The sequence below is a fragment of the Piliocolobus tephrosceles genome, chromosome 6 (assembly GCF_002776525.5).
Source record: "Piliocolobus tephrosceles isolate RC106 chromosome 6, ASM277652v3, whole genome shotgun sequence".
Taxonomy (NCBI): Eukaryota; Metazoa; Chordata; class Mammalia; order Primates; family Cercopithecidae; genus Piliocolobus; species Piliocolobus tephrosceles.
The window spans coordinates 159,916,786-159,929,369 of record NC_045439.1 but is presented as its reverse complement, the minus strand read 5'-3'; the positions used below and the strand labels follow the sequence as shown (position 1 = coordinate 159,929,369).

Below are 12,584 nucleotides of genomic sequence, written 5' to 3'. Positions count from 1 at the left end.
CTCCAGACCTGGCAGTCACCGAGCCTGCCGCTGGGCATGGTAGGGCTGCCCTGGTGCCCACTGCAAGCACGCACAGGAAATCAAAGCCTGGGGGCCTCCAGGGCCACACGCTTTCTCTGATGGGTCCCCATCCATGCCTTGCCCACCTCCCACACACAGAGCCGGGCGACACTCGGCCAATCGGAAACCACATGGTGTCCTCTCCTTTCCTTGGACTCAGGATCCTGCCACCCTGGAGGTGACTCCATGGCTCAGAAGCAGCCTGGGTGGCAAATTCCCAGGACAGGTCCCTTGACAGCAGGTCTTCCACCACAGGAGGACACCCTTCCCGCCACTGAATCTCAAGGAAGGGATGACCCCAGTGGGATATGACTGCCCCCTTGGCCCAAAGTCCATGTGGGCACCAGGGTTGGCCTGCAGCACCACCAGGCACCAGCCGGAGTTCAGCTTTGACCCAACTGCATTGAAACAGCACCACCCCCTAAAAGGCTCAAGGAAGCGCCACTAAAATGGTCCATTGCTCAACAGGGTTGGTCCCATTCAGGGCCGTGGGTGGGGCGCATTCCTTGAATCTCCGCAGCCTGACTGCGTGAGCCCTGTCAGCCACCCCTCTTGGAGGAAGAACTCCAGTGTGACCTCCAGGGCACCCCAAAGCCCCAGTGGCCCCCATCATGTGGCCTGGGCAGTCCTCGAGGCTGACCTGCCCACCGAGTTTCAGGTGGGAACTGCCCTACATTGGGCTAAAGGAACCCTTTCCTGTCTGGACCACCATCACCTCTGCAGGGCTTCAGGAAATGCGTGCTCCTAGGGTCAGATTCCCAAGGAAGCGATCCTCCTGGAGGAACTATCCCTCCCAGTGGGTAATCTTTTGGCTCCCTGAGAAAACCCTAGTGGTCCGAAGGCTGACTCTAGATGACCCCTTGCTGCCTCACTCATGGCCCATGATCCCAACAGGATGCACCGACCTATGCCGCTCAAAGCTAGGGGCCCCACCTGAACGGAAGAGCTCACTGAAAGACACAGGGAAGAAGGAGGGCTCAGGAAGGGGCTGTCAAATTGCCCCACCCATGGGGAAGCAGAGCACAGACACCAAGCCCGTAAGGGGAGCATGGGCTGCCTCACGGAGGAGCAGAGACAGGATCGGCGCCCCCAAGATGCCCTTCAGGTCTTCGAGTTCTCCAACCCAAAATAAGTGTAGCCCTGCCAGGGATCTCAGGATTCCAGCCTCATCTTCCAAAATTCTCACCTAGGTTGAGCTTCAGCATAATACTATGGAGCATGATTTTTAAGTCATCACCTTTCTTCAGGACAATATAAGGTTCTCATCATCGGCCCAACCCAGGGCATCCCCCTCCCTTCACATGCAAACAGCGGAACCCAGATATGCTCACCCCAGCTCAGTGCAGGAGCCAAGGGTGCCAGGAAGAGCCTGAGCTTCACCACACTTGGAGCTGGGAACCAGGCTGGCTGACTCTGGCCCAGAAACAGCGGGCCCAATGCAAGTCTTCTTCCGGTCTCACCACCTAGGGGGACAGGAGGAGGATATGTGTCCAAAATGATCTCCATGTGGGGAAGGCTGTCGGGGGTGGGGGCCCACATTTGCTTGCCCTCCAAGGACAAACATGATGAGATCCATGTGAATTACTTAGTCGTCACGGACGCAGGGTAACCTTGGCCCTCCCTGCCACCAAACCCTGGAGAAACAGGGCAAGCAGGTGACTGGGCTCAGGCAAAATGCCCACAGGCTGTGCTCTACTGCAGGCCCCAACAGCACCTCCACTGCCCAAGATAGCTCCCCCACATGACCCCAGGGCCACCCTGGCACCACTGGCCACAGGCCAAGGCCACCAGCCAGCTCACAGCCAACAAAGGTAGCTGGCCCAGATGCCACATGTGGCTCAGGCTGCAGACCTGGCTATCGCATAGTCTACCCCTGGCTTACCCAGATGCCACACAGGGCTCAGGCTGCAGACCTGGCTATCGCATAGTCTGCCCCTGACTTACCCAGATGCCACATGGGGCTCAGGCTGCAGACCTGGCTATCGCATAGTCTGCCCCTGGTTGACCCAGATGCCACACGGGGCTCAGGCTGCAGACCTGGCCCCTGGCCATGGTGAGCACAAATCAAGACACCCTCTCCAAGCGTCACCGGAAATCACAGCCTGGGACGCAGGGCCACGTGCTTTCTCCGGTGGGTCACCGTCCATGCTCTGCACACCTCCGGCACACAGAGTTAGGCCATATGTGGCCAATCCAGAACAACATGGTGCCCTCTGCCATGCTCGGGCCCAAGACCCTGCCACTGTGGATGTGATGCCATGGCTCAGAAGCAGCCTGAGCAACACAATCCTGGGACAGATCCCCTGACAGTAGGCCTTCTCACCTCGGGGGCCACCCTTCACGACACTTGACCTTGGAGATAGGGTGACCCCCAGCGGGATGTGCGCTGTCCCTTGGCCCAAAGCCCACATGTTCCAGGGCTGATCTGCAGCACCACCAGGTACCAGCCAGAGTTCTACCTAGACCCAACCCCAGGGAAACAATGCCACCCCCCCACCCACTGAGATACCTACTGCTCAACAGGAAAGGTAGCATTCAGGGCCATGGATGGAGCGCGATCCCTGAATCTACGCAACCCAATCCCATGGGCCCATTCAGGCACCACACTCCAAGGACCAAGAGCTCTCCTGCTACCCCTGTAGCACCCCGTAGCCCCTCTGGCCCCCCTCATATGGCCTGGGCAATTCTGGAGGCCTTACTGGATCACTGCATCTCAGCTGGGTGCTGTCCTGCATTGGACAGAAGGAACCCTTTCCTGCCTGGACCATCATCATCCCTGCAGGGCTTCAGGGAAGGGGTCCTCCTTGGGTCTGATTCCAGAAAAAGTTGCCCTCCAGGAGAACCCTTCCCTGGTGGAAATTTTCCCAGGTGGAAATTCAGGTCTGCTCCCTGAGAAAACCCTTGTGGTTCAAAGGTTAAACCTCGGGGACCCTACACGGTCTGGCTCACGATCAATGTCCCCAGCAGGATCCACTCACCGATGCCAGTCAATGCCAGGGGTACCTCCTGGGTGGCAGAGCTCACTGAAAGACACAAGGTGAGAACAGGAGCTTAGGAAGGAGCCACCAACGTTCCTCACTCCAGAGAACTGGAGCACCAACACCAATCCCACACAGGGAGCCTGGGCTGCGTCACGAAGGAGTGCAGAGACAGGTTGGGCCACCTCCAGATGCCCTTCAGAGCCTCCAGGTCTCCTGCCCAAAATACAGTGGCCTTGTTGGGGATCTCAGGATCCCATAATCCTCTTCCAAAATTCTCACCTAGGTTGGGCCTCAGCGTAATCCTACTGAGCATGATTTTTAAGTCATCACCTCTCTTCAGGACAATATAAAGTTCTCATCATTGACCCAACCCAGGGAACCCCCTCCTTGCAAAAAAACATCCAGTGGAACCCAGATGTGCTCAGCACTCCTGCTGAGTGCAGGAGACTAGGGTGCCAGGATAGGCTGGATCTTCAGTGCACTGGGGGCTGAGCACCTGGCTGATGGACACTGGCCCATGAAAAGCTGGCCCAATGGAAGCCTTCCTCCAGTCTTACCATCTAGGGGCACAGGTGGAGGACATAAGACCACCCTCCATTGAGAGCATGGGGTGAGTGCCAGCTCACATTTGCCCCCCCTCCATAGACACATGTGATGAGATCCATGTGAAATACTGACTTGTCACCAATGTAGGGCACCCTTGGCCCTCCCTGCCACCAAACCCAGGAAGAATAAGTCAGGCAGTTCACTGGGCTCAGGCAAAATGCCCAGGCTGTGCCATACTGCAGGCCCCAAGAGCACTTCCACTGCCCAAAACAGCTCCCCCGCATAACCCCAGGGCAGCCCTGAGAACACTGGGCATAGGCATGGGCCACCAGTCAAGTCATAGCCAACCAAGGTGGCTGGCCCTGATGCCACGTGGCACTGCAGACCTGCAGTGGCAAAGCCTGCCCCCGGGCGTGGTGGGGGCAAGTATAGGTACCCTCTCCAAGCTGCACCACAAATCACATTCTGGGCAGAAGGAACCCTTTCCTGCCTGGAACACTGTCACCCCCAAGTAGGACCCAAGGAGGGAAGGTGTCCTCCTTGGGTCCGATTCCCACAAAAGCCACCCTCCTGGAGAAGCCATCTCTCCCAGGTGGCAAATCAGGTTGGCTGCCTGAGACAACCCTTGTGACTCAAAGGCTGAACTTTGGGGACCCCACATGGCCTGGCTCATGGCCCATAATCCCAGAAGGATCCACTCACCTATGTCAGTCAATGCCAGGGAGCCCACCTGTTCGGAAGAGCTCACTGAAAGACACAAGGGGAGAAAGGGGGCTCAGAGAATAGCCACCCACGTTTCCTGCCCCCAGGGAAGTGGAGCACCAACACCAATTCCGAATATGGAGCATGGGCTGCCTCAAGGAGGAGCACAGATGCCCTTCAGGATCTCCAGGTCTCCAGCCCAAAATACAGTGGCCCTGTTGGGGACCTCAGGATCCCAGTGTCCTCTTTCAAAATTCTCACCTAGGCTGGGCCTCTGCGTAATCCTACTGAGCATGATTTTTAAGTCATCACCTCTCTTCAAGATAATACAAGGTTCTCATCATTGACCCAACCCAGGGCACTCTGCCTCCCTACACAGGCATCTAGTGGGACCTGGATATGGTCACCACAGCTCACTGCAGGAGACCAGGGTACCAGGAAGGGTCGGAGCTTCAGCACACCGTGGGCTGAGCACCTGGCTGATGTACCCTGGCCCGGGGCCTGTGGGCCCAACACAAGTCTTCCTCCAGGCTCACCATCTAGGGGGACAGGAGGACATGTGTCAAACCAGGGCCTCACATATCAATGCGGGGAAGGAGCTAAGTGATACTCATGTGATGGGATCCATGCTGAACACTGACCCAACATGGATATGGGGCACCCTTGGCCCTCCCTGCCACCAAACCCTGGAAAGACAGGGCAAGTGGGTCACCTGACTCAGGCAAGATGCCTAGGATGCACCCTACTGCCTGCTGCAAGAGCACCTCCATGCCAGCACTGGTTCTCCCGCTCAACCCCATGGCCATACGAGGGACATGGGGCATGGAACAGGGCCACCAACCAGCTCCTGGCCAACCAAGGAGGGTGGTCCAGATGCCAAAAGCTGCTGCAACCTGGCAGTCCCAGAGCCTGTACCTGGGCATGGTGGGTACCAGACCTGGTGCCCTCTCCAAGCCTGGGGACCTCCAGGGTCACGTGCTTTCACTGGTGGGTCCCAATCCATGCCCTGCACAACTCCAACACACAGAGCTGGGCCACACTCAGCCAATCAGGAACCACACAGTGTCCTCTCCTTTCCGTGTGCTCAAGACCCCACCACCCTAGAGGTGACCCCATGGCTGAGAAGCAGACTGGACGGCAAATTCCCAGGACAGGTCCCTTGACAGCAGGCCTTTCCACCTCAGGAGGCCCCCCTTCCTGCCACTGGACCTCAAGGAAGGGTTGTTCCCAGCAGGATGGAAGCTTCCCCCTTGGCCCAAAGCCCACAAGTCCCAGGGCCAGCCTGTAGCACCACTGGGTGGCAGCTAGAGCTCAGACTTGACCCAACCTCACTGAAAGAGTGCCGTCCCCTACCAGGCTCAAGGAGGTACCACTAAGATGGCCCATTGCTCAACAGGGTTGGTCCCATTCAAGGCCATGGGTGTGGAGCATTCCTTGAATCTCCACAGCCTGACCGTGTGGACCCAGTCACTCACCCCTCTCCAGGGAGAGAGAACTCCAATGTGACCTCCAGGGTGCACTGCATCCCCTGTGCTCCACCTCCCCATGTGCCCTGGGCAGTACTCCAGGCCTGACCTGGCCATCAAGTTTCAGCTGGGAGCTGCCCTACAATGAGCTGAAGGAGCCCCTTCCTGCCTGGACCACTGTCACCCCTGCAGGGCTTCAGGAAAGGCATGCTCCTTGGGTCAGATTCCAAAGGAAGCAGCCTTCCTGGAGAAACCATTCCTCCCTGGTAGGGAGTAGGTTGGCAGCCTGAGAAAACCCTAGTGGCCTGAAGGCTGAATGTCGTGGACCCCATGTTGCATCACTCATGGCCCATGACCAAAACAGGATGTACTCACCTATGCTGCTCAAGGCTGGGGGGACCACTTGGACAGAGGAGCTCACTGAAAGACACAGGGGAGAATGGGGGCTCAGGAAGGAGGCTCCAACGTGCCTCGTCCCTGGAGACCTGGAGCCTGGATACCAAGCCAGTACAGGGAGGCTGGGCTGCCTCATGGAGGAGCACAGAGATACAGTTGGGTCCACGAGATGCCCTTCAGAGCCTCCAGGTCCCCAGGCCAAAACACAGGAGCCCTGCAGGGGGCTTTGGGATCCCAGAGTCCTCTTCCAAAATTCTCACCTAGGCTGGGCCTCAGCGTAATCCTATTGAGCATGATTTTTAAGTCATCACCTCTCTTCAGAACATTATAAGGTTCTCATCATTGACCCAACCTAGGACAACCCCTCCCCACGCTTGCATTCAGCAGGACCAGGATATGCTCACCATAGCTCAGTGCAGGAGATCAGGGTGCCAGGAAAGGCCTGAGCTTCAGTGCACCTGGGGCTGGAACTGGCTGACAGACACTGGCCCAGAGCCATTGGGCCCAACGCAAGTCTTCCTCCATGCTCACCATCTGGGGGTACAGGAGGAGGACATATGTCAAAATAGGGCCTCACATCTCCATATGTAGAAGGCATACGAGATACACACATAAAGGATTCCATGTGGAACACTGACCCATCACAGACGCAGGGCACCCATGGCCCTCCCCTTCCCCATACCCTGAAAAAACAGGGCAGTCTGCCTTCCCTGTGACCACTGTGCATGAGCCACGGCCACCAACCCGCTCCCAGACAACCAAGGAGGGTAGCCGGAAGCTACACTCTGTTGCAAACCTGGCAGTCACATAGCCTGCCCCTGGACGTGGTGGGCACCCACCAAGGTGCCCTCTCCAAGTGTGCACTGAAAATCACAGCCTGGGGACCTGGGCCACGAGCTTTCAGTGATGGGACCCCATCCACATCCCACACACCTCCCAAACACAGAGCTGGGCCACACTTGGCCAGTCAAGGGCCACATGGTATCTTCTCTTTTTCTTGGTCCCAAGACCCCATCACCCTGGAGGTGACCCCATGGCTCAGAAGAAGGTGGGGTGGCAAATTCCCAGTATAGGACCTCAGACAGTGGGCCTTCCCACATCAGAATGCCACTGTTACTGTTTCTCAAATTCAGAGAACAGGTTACCCCCAATGCGATGCAGGCTTCCCCCTCAGCCCAAAGCCCACAGATCCCTCCCAGGGCTGGACTGCAGCACCACCAGGCACCAGCCATTTCTCAGCCCTGACCCAACCCCATTGAAACTGCACCACACCCCACCAGGCTCAATACGTACCACTGGGATGGCCAGTTGCTCAACAGGGTCGGCCCCATTCAGGGTCACAGGTGGGATGAGATCCTTGAACCTCTGTGACTCGACCCTGTCACCACACCCCTGAAACAAGTCTGGGGACTGAGAGCTCATACGTAACACTTGTGGCACCCCAGAGCCCCCCTCATGTGGCACTTCTGGCCCCCCTCATGTGGCCTGGGCAGTCCTCAAGACCTGACCCACACACCAAGTCTCAACTGGGCGATGTCCTGCATGGGGCTGAAGGAACCCTTTGCTATCTGGACCATCGTCACCCCTGCAGGGCTTCAGGGAAGGCATCCTCCTCGGGTAAGATTCCCAAGGAAGCTGCCCTCCTGGAGAAACCATGCCTCCCTGGTGGGAATTAGGGTCGGCTCCCTGAGGAAACCCTCATGGCCCGAAGTCTGACCCTTGGCAACCCCAAGCAGCCTGGCTCATGGACCATGACACCAGCAGGATCCACTCACCTGTATTGGTCATTGCAAGGAGGACCCCCTTGGCAGAAGAGCTCACTGAAAGACACAAGGGGAGAACCGGGGCTCAGGGAGGAGCCACCCACATGCCCCACCCCCAAGGAACAACACCACCAAGCCCACACAGGGAGCCTGGGCTGCTACACAGAGGAGCACAGAGAAAGATCTGGGTCACCTCCAGATGCCCTTCAGGGCCTCCAGGTCTCCAACCCAAAATACAGTGGCCCTGCCAGAAATCTCAGGATCCCAACATCCCCTTCCAAATTTCTCACTTAGGGTGGGCCTCAGCGTAATCCTATTGAGCATGATTTTTAAGTCATCACCTCTCTTCAGGACAATATAAGGTTCTCATCATCGACCCAACCCAGGGCACCCCACTTCCTGCTTATGCATCCAGTGGAACCCAGATGTGCTCACCAAGAGCTCAGTGCAGGAGACCAGGACACCAGGAAGGGCTGGAGCTTCAGCGCACCGAAGGTTGAACACCTGACTGAGGGACACTGGCCCAGGAAAAGCGAGCCCAACAGAAGTCTCACCATCTGGGGGAACATGTGGAGGACATGTGACCACCTCCATGTGGAGAAGGGGGTGGCGGGTGCCAGCTCATGTTTGCTCCCGCTCCATGGACACATATGATGATATTCACGAAAAATACTGACTCGTCACCTATGCAGGGAACCCTTGGCCCTCCCTACCACCGAACCCGGCAAGGGCAAGGCAGGCAGGTCACCGGGCTCAGGCAAAACGCTTAGGCTATGCTGGACTGCAGGACCCGAGAGCACCTCCACTGGCCAAATCAGCTTCCTCACAGCACCCTAGAACTGTCCTGGCAACACTGGGCACAGGCCCAGGCCACCGGCCAGGTCACGGCCAACCAAGGAGGCTGGCCCAGATGCCATGCGCCACTGCAGACCTGACAGTGGCATAGCCTACCCCTGAGCCTGGTAGGTGGGTGTACAGGCACCCTCTCCAAGCGTGCACTGGAAATCATAGCCTGGGGCTGCAGGGCCACTTGCTTTTTCTGGTGGGTCCCCATTCATACTCCTCATACTTCCCAGACACAGAGCCAGCCACACATGGCCTAACTGCAACGACATGGTGCCCTCTCCTTTGCTTGGTCCCAAGACCCTGCCACCCTGGAAGTGACACCATGGCTCCCAAGCAGCCTGAGCAACTAATTCCCAGTACAAGTGCCTCAATAGCGGCTGTTCCCAACTCAGGAGGCCACCCTTCATGACACTTGACCATAGAGAAAGGGTGGCCCCCAGGTGGATGTGGGCTGCCCCCTGGCCCAAAGCCCACGAGTCCCAGGGCTGACCTGCAGCACCATGAGGTACTGGCCAGAGCCCTGCCTTGACCCAACCCCAGGAAAACCATGCCACCTCCCACCAGGCTCCAGGAGACTCACTGGGATGACCCATTGATCAACAGGGACGGTTGCATTCAGGGCCATGGTGTGGTGCAATCCTTAAATCTCTGAGACCCAACCGAATGGGCCAATTCACGCACCACACTCTGGGGACTAAGAGCTCCCCTGTTACCTCTGTGGCACCTCGTAGCCCCTCTGGCCCCCTCATGTGGCCTGGGCAGTTCTGGAGGCCTTACTGGAGCACTGAGTCTCAGCTGGGTGCTGCCCTGCATGAAGCAGAAGGAAGTTTCCTGCCTGGACCACCATCACCCTGGCAGGGCTTCAGGGAAGGTGTCTTCCTTGGGTCCAATTCCCAAAAAATGTTGCCCTCCAGGAGAACCCTTCCCTCCCAGGTGGAAATTCAAGTCTGCTCCCTGAAAAAACTGTTGCTCAAAGGCTGAATCTCAGGGACCTCACATGGTCTGGCTCATGACCCGTGACCCCAGTAGGATCCACTCACCTATGCCAGTCAATGCCAGGGGGACCTCCTGGCTGGAAGATCTGAAAGGCACAAGGTGAGAACAGGGGCTCAGGAGGGAGCCACCAATGTTCCCTGCCCCCAAGGAACCGGAGCACCAAGACCAACCCCTCACAGGGAGCCTGGGCTGCCTCACAGAGGAGCGCAGAGACAGGTTGGGCCACCTCCAGATGCCCTTCAGAGCCTCCAGGTCTCCAGTTCAACATACAATGGCCCTGCAAGGGACCTCGGGATCCCAGCATCCTCTTGCAAAATTCTCACCTAGGCTGGGCCTCAGCGTAATCCTATTGAGCATGATTTTTAAGTCATCATCTCTCTTCAGGGCAATATCAGGTTCTCATCATTGACCCAACCCAGGGAACACCCTCCCCCCACAAACATCCAGTGCAACCCAGATGTGCTCACCACAGCTCAGTGCAGGAGACCAGGGTGCCAAGAAGGGCCAGAGTTTCAGCGCACCAGGAGATGAGCACCTGGCTGACATTGGCCTGGGGCCTGTGGGTCAACACAAGTCTTCCTCCAGGCTCGCCATCTGGAGGGACAGGAGGAGGACATGTGTCTAACCAGGGCCTCACAATCAATGTGGAGAAAGGGCTAAGGGATACTCATGTGATGGGATTCATGCTGAACACTGACCCACATGGACACTGGGCACCCTTGGTCCTCCCTGCCACCAAACCCTGGAAAGACAGGGCAAGCGTGTCACCTGGCTCAGGCAAAATGTCTGGGCTGCACCCTACTGTGGGCCCCAAGAGCACCTCCACTGCCCGGGCCTGTTCCCACACACAACCCCAGGGCCATACCGGGGACACGGGGCAGAGGACAGGGCCACCAACCAGCTCCTGGCCAACCAAGTATGCTGGCCCAGAGGCCAAGAGCCACTGCAGACCTGGCAGTCCAAGAGATTGCACCTAGGCGTGGTGGGCGCTGGCCCCGGTGCCCTCTCCAAGCCTAGGGGCCTCCAGGGTCACATGTTTTCTATGGTGGGTCCCCATCCATGCCCTGCCCAACTCTGACACACAGAGCCGGGTCACACTCAGCCCATCAGGAACCACATGGTGTATTCTCCTTTTCTTGGGCTCAAGACCCCGCCACCCTGAGGTGACCCCCACGACTCAGAAGCAGCCTGGGCAGCAAATTCCCAGAACAGGTCACTCAACAGCAGGTCTTACCACCTCACAAGGACACCCTTTTCACCATTGGACCTCAAGGAAGGCTTGTCCCCAGCAGGATCAGAGCTGCTCCCTTGGCCCAAAGCCTACAAGTCCCAGGGCCTACAGCACCACTAGGTGCCAGCCAGAGCTCAGCCTTGACCCGACCTCATTGAAACAGTGCCATTCCCCACCAGGATCAAGGAGGTGCCACTAAGATGGCCCATTGCTCGATAGGGTTGGGTCCCATTCAAGACTATGGGTGTGGAACATTCCTTGAATCTCCACAGCCTGACCATGTGGACCCAGTCACTCACCCCTCTCCAGGGAGAGAGAACTCCAGTGTGACTTCCAGGGCACACTACATCCCCTGTTCCTGCCCTCCTCCCCATGTGCCCTGGGCAGTACTCCAGGCCTGACCTGGCCACCAAGTTTCAGCTGGGAGCTGCCCTACGTTGGGTTGAAGGAACCCCTTCCTGGCTGGACCACTGTCACCCCTGCAGGGCTTCAGGAAAGATGTGCTCCTTGGGTCAGATTCCAAAGGAAGCAGCCCTCCTGGAGAAACCATCCCTCCCTCGTGGGGAGTAGGTTGGCAGCCTGAGAAAACCCTAGTGGCCCGAAGGCTGAATGTCGGGGACCCCATGCTGCATCACTCATGGCCCATGACCAAAACAGGATGTACTCACCTATGCTGCTCAAGGCCAGGGGGCACCACTTGGACAGAGGAGCTCACTGAAAGACACAGGGGAGAGTGGGGGCTCAGGAAGGAGCCTCCAACATGCCCTGTCACCGGAGACCCGGAGCCTGGACACCAAGCCAGCACAGGGAGCCTGGGCTGCCTCACAGAAGAGTGCAGAGACAAGGTTGGGTCCACCAGATGCCCTTCAGGGCATCAAGGTCTCCATCTCAAAATACATTTGCTCTGTCAGGGACCTCAGAATCCCAGTGCCCTCTTCCAAATTTCTCACCTAGGCTGGGCCTCAGCGTAATCCTATTGAGCATGATTTTTAAGTCATTATCTCTCTTCAGAACAATATAAGGTTCTCATCACTGACCCAACACCCTCCTGCCTCCAGCGCACGTATCCAGCAGGACCCAGATGGGCTTACCACAGCTCAGTGCAGAAGCCAAGGGCTCCAGGAAGGTCCTCAGCTTCAGCGCACTAGGGACTGGGTGCCTGGCTGACTGACATAGGCCCAGGGATAGTGGGCCCAACACAAGTTTTCCTCCGGGGTCACCATCTGGGGAGACAGGAGGAAGACATGTGTCAAAACTGACCTCCATGTTGGGAAGGGGGTTGGGAGTGCCAGCTCACCCTTGCTTGCCCTCCATGGACACACGTGGTGAGTTCAATGTGAAATACTGACTCGTTAAGTACGCAGTGCACTGTTGGCCCTCCCTTCCACCGAAACCAGAGAGGACAGGGCAGGTAGGTCACTGGGTTTCAGCAAAACACCCAGGCTGCATCATACTGCAGGCCCTGAGAGCACCTCCACTGTCCAAAACAGCTCCCCTGCATGACCCCAGGGCTGTACTGGGACTGTTGGGCACAGACCCAGGCCACCAGCCAGGTCACGGCCAACAAAGGAGGCTGGCTCAGATGTCACACCCTGCT

The 12,584-nt window shown here is 57.7% G+C and overlaps 7 non-coding genes across 7 annotated transcripts; all 7 read right to left on the bottom strand.

The window, feature by feature from the left end:
• Positions 1–1,253: 1,253 nt before the first annotated feature.
• LOC111525186 lies at positions 1,254–1,335 on the bottom strand. Its single transcript, XR_002726014.1, has one exon. It is a non-coding gene; the product is annotated as a small nucleolar RNA SNORD115 (small nucleolar RNA).
• Positions 1,336–3,327: 1,992 nt separating this feature from the next.
• Positions 3,328–3,409, bottom strand: LOC111525170. Its single transcript, XR_002725998.1, has one exon. It is a non-coding gene; the product is annotated as a small nucleolar RNA SNORD115 (small nucleolar RNA).
• Positions 3,410–4,557: 1,148 nt separating this feature from the next.
• LOC111525182 lies at positions 4,558–4,639 on the bottom strand. Its single transcript, XR_002726010.1, has one exon. It is a non-coding gene; the product is annotated as a small nucleolar RNA SNORD115 (small nucleolar RNA).
• A 1,779-nt stretch (positions 4,640–6,418) lies between these two features.
• Positions 6,419–6,500, bottom strand: LOC111525166. The gene has a single exon (XR_002725994.1). It is a non-coding gene; the product is annotated as a small nucleolar RNA SNORD115 (small nucleolar RNA).
• Positions 6,501–8,211: 1,711 nt separating this feature from the next.
• On the bottom strand, positions 8,212–8,293 carry LOC111525158. The gene has a single exon (XR_002725987.1). It is a non-coding gene; the product is annotated as a small nucleolar RNA SNORD115 (small nucleolar RNA).
• A 1,793-nt stretch (positions 8,294–10,086) lies between these two features.
• LOC111525173 lies at positions 10,087–10,168 on the bottom strand. Its single transcript, XR_002726001.1, has one exon. It is a non-coding gene; the product is annotated as a small nucleolar RNA SNORD115 (small nucleolar RNA).
• A 1,776-nt stretch (positions 10,169–11,944) lies between these two features.
• Positions 11,945–12,026, bottom strand: LOC111525178. The gene has a single exon (XR_002726006.1). It is a non-coding gene; the product is annotated as a small nucleolar RNA SNORD115 (small nucleolar RNA).
• Between the last annotated feature and the right edge of the window lie 558 nt (positions 12,027–12,584).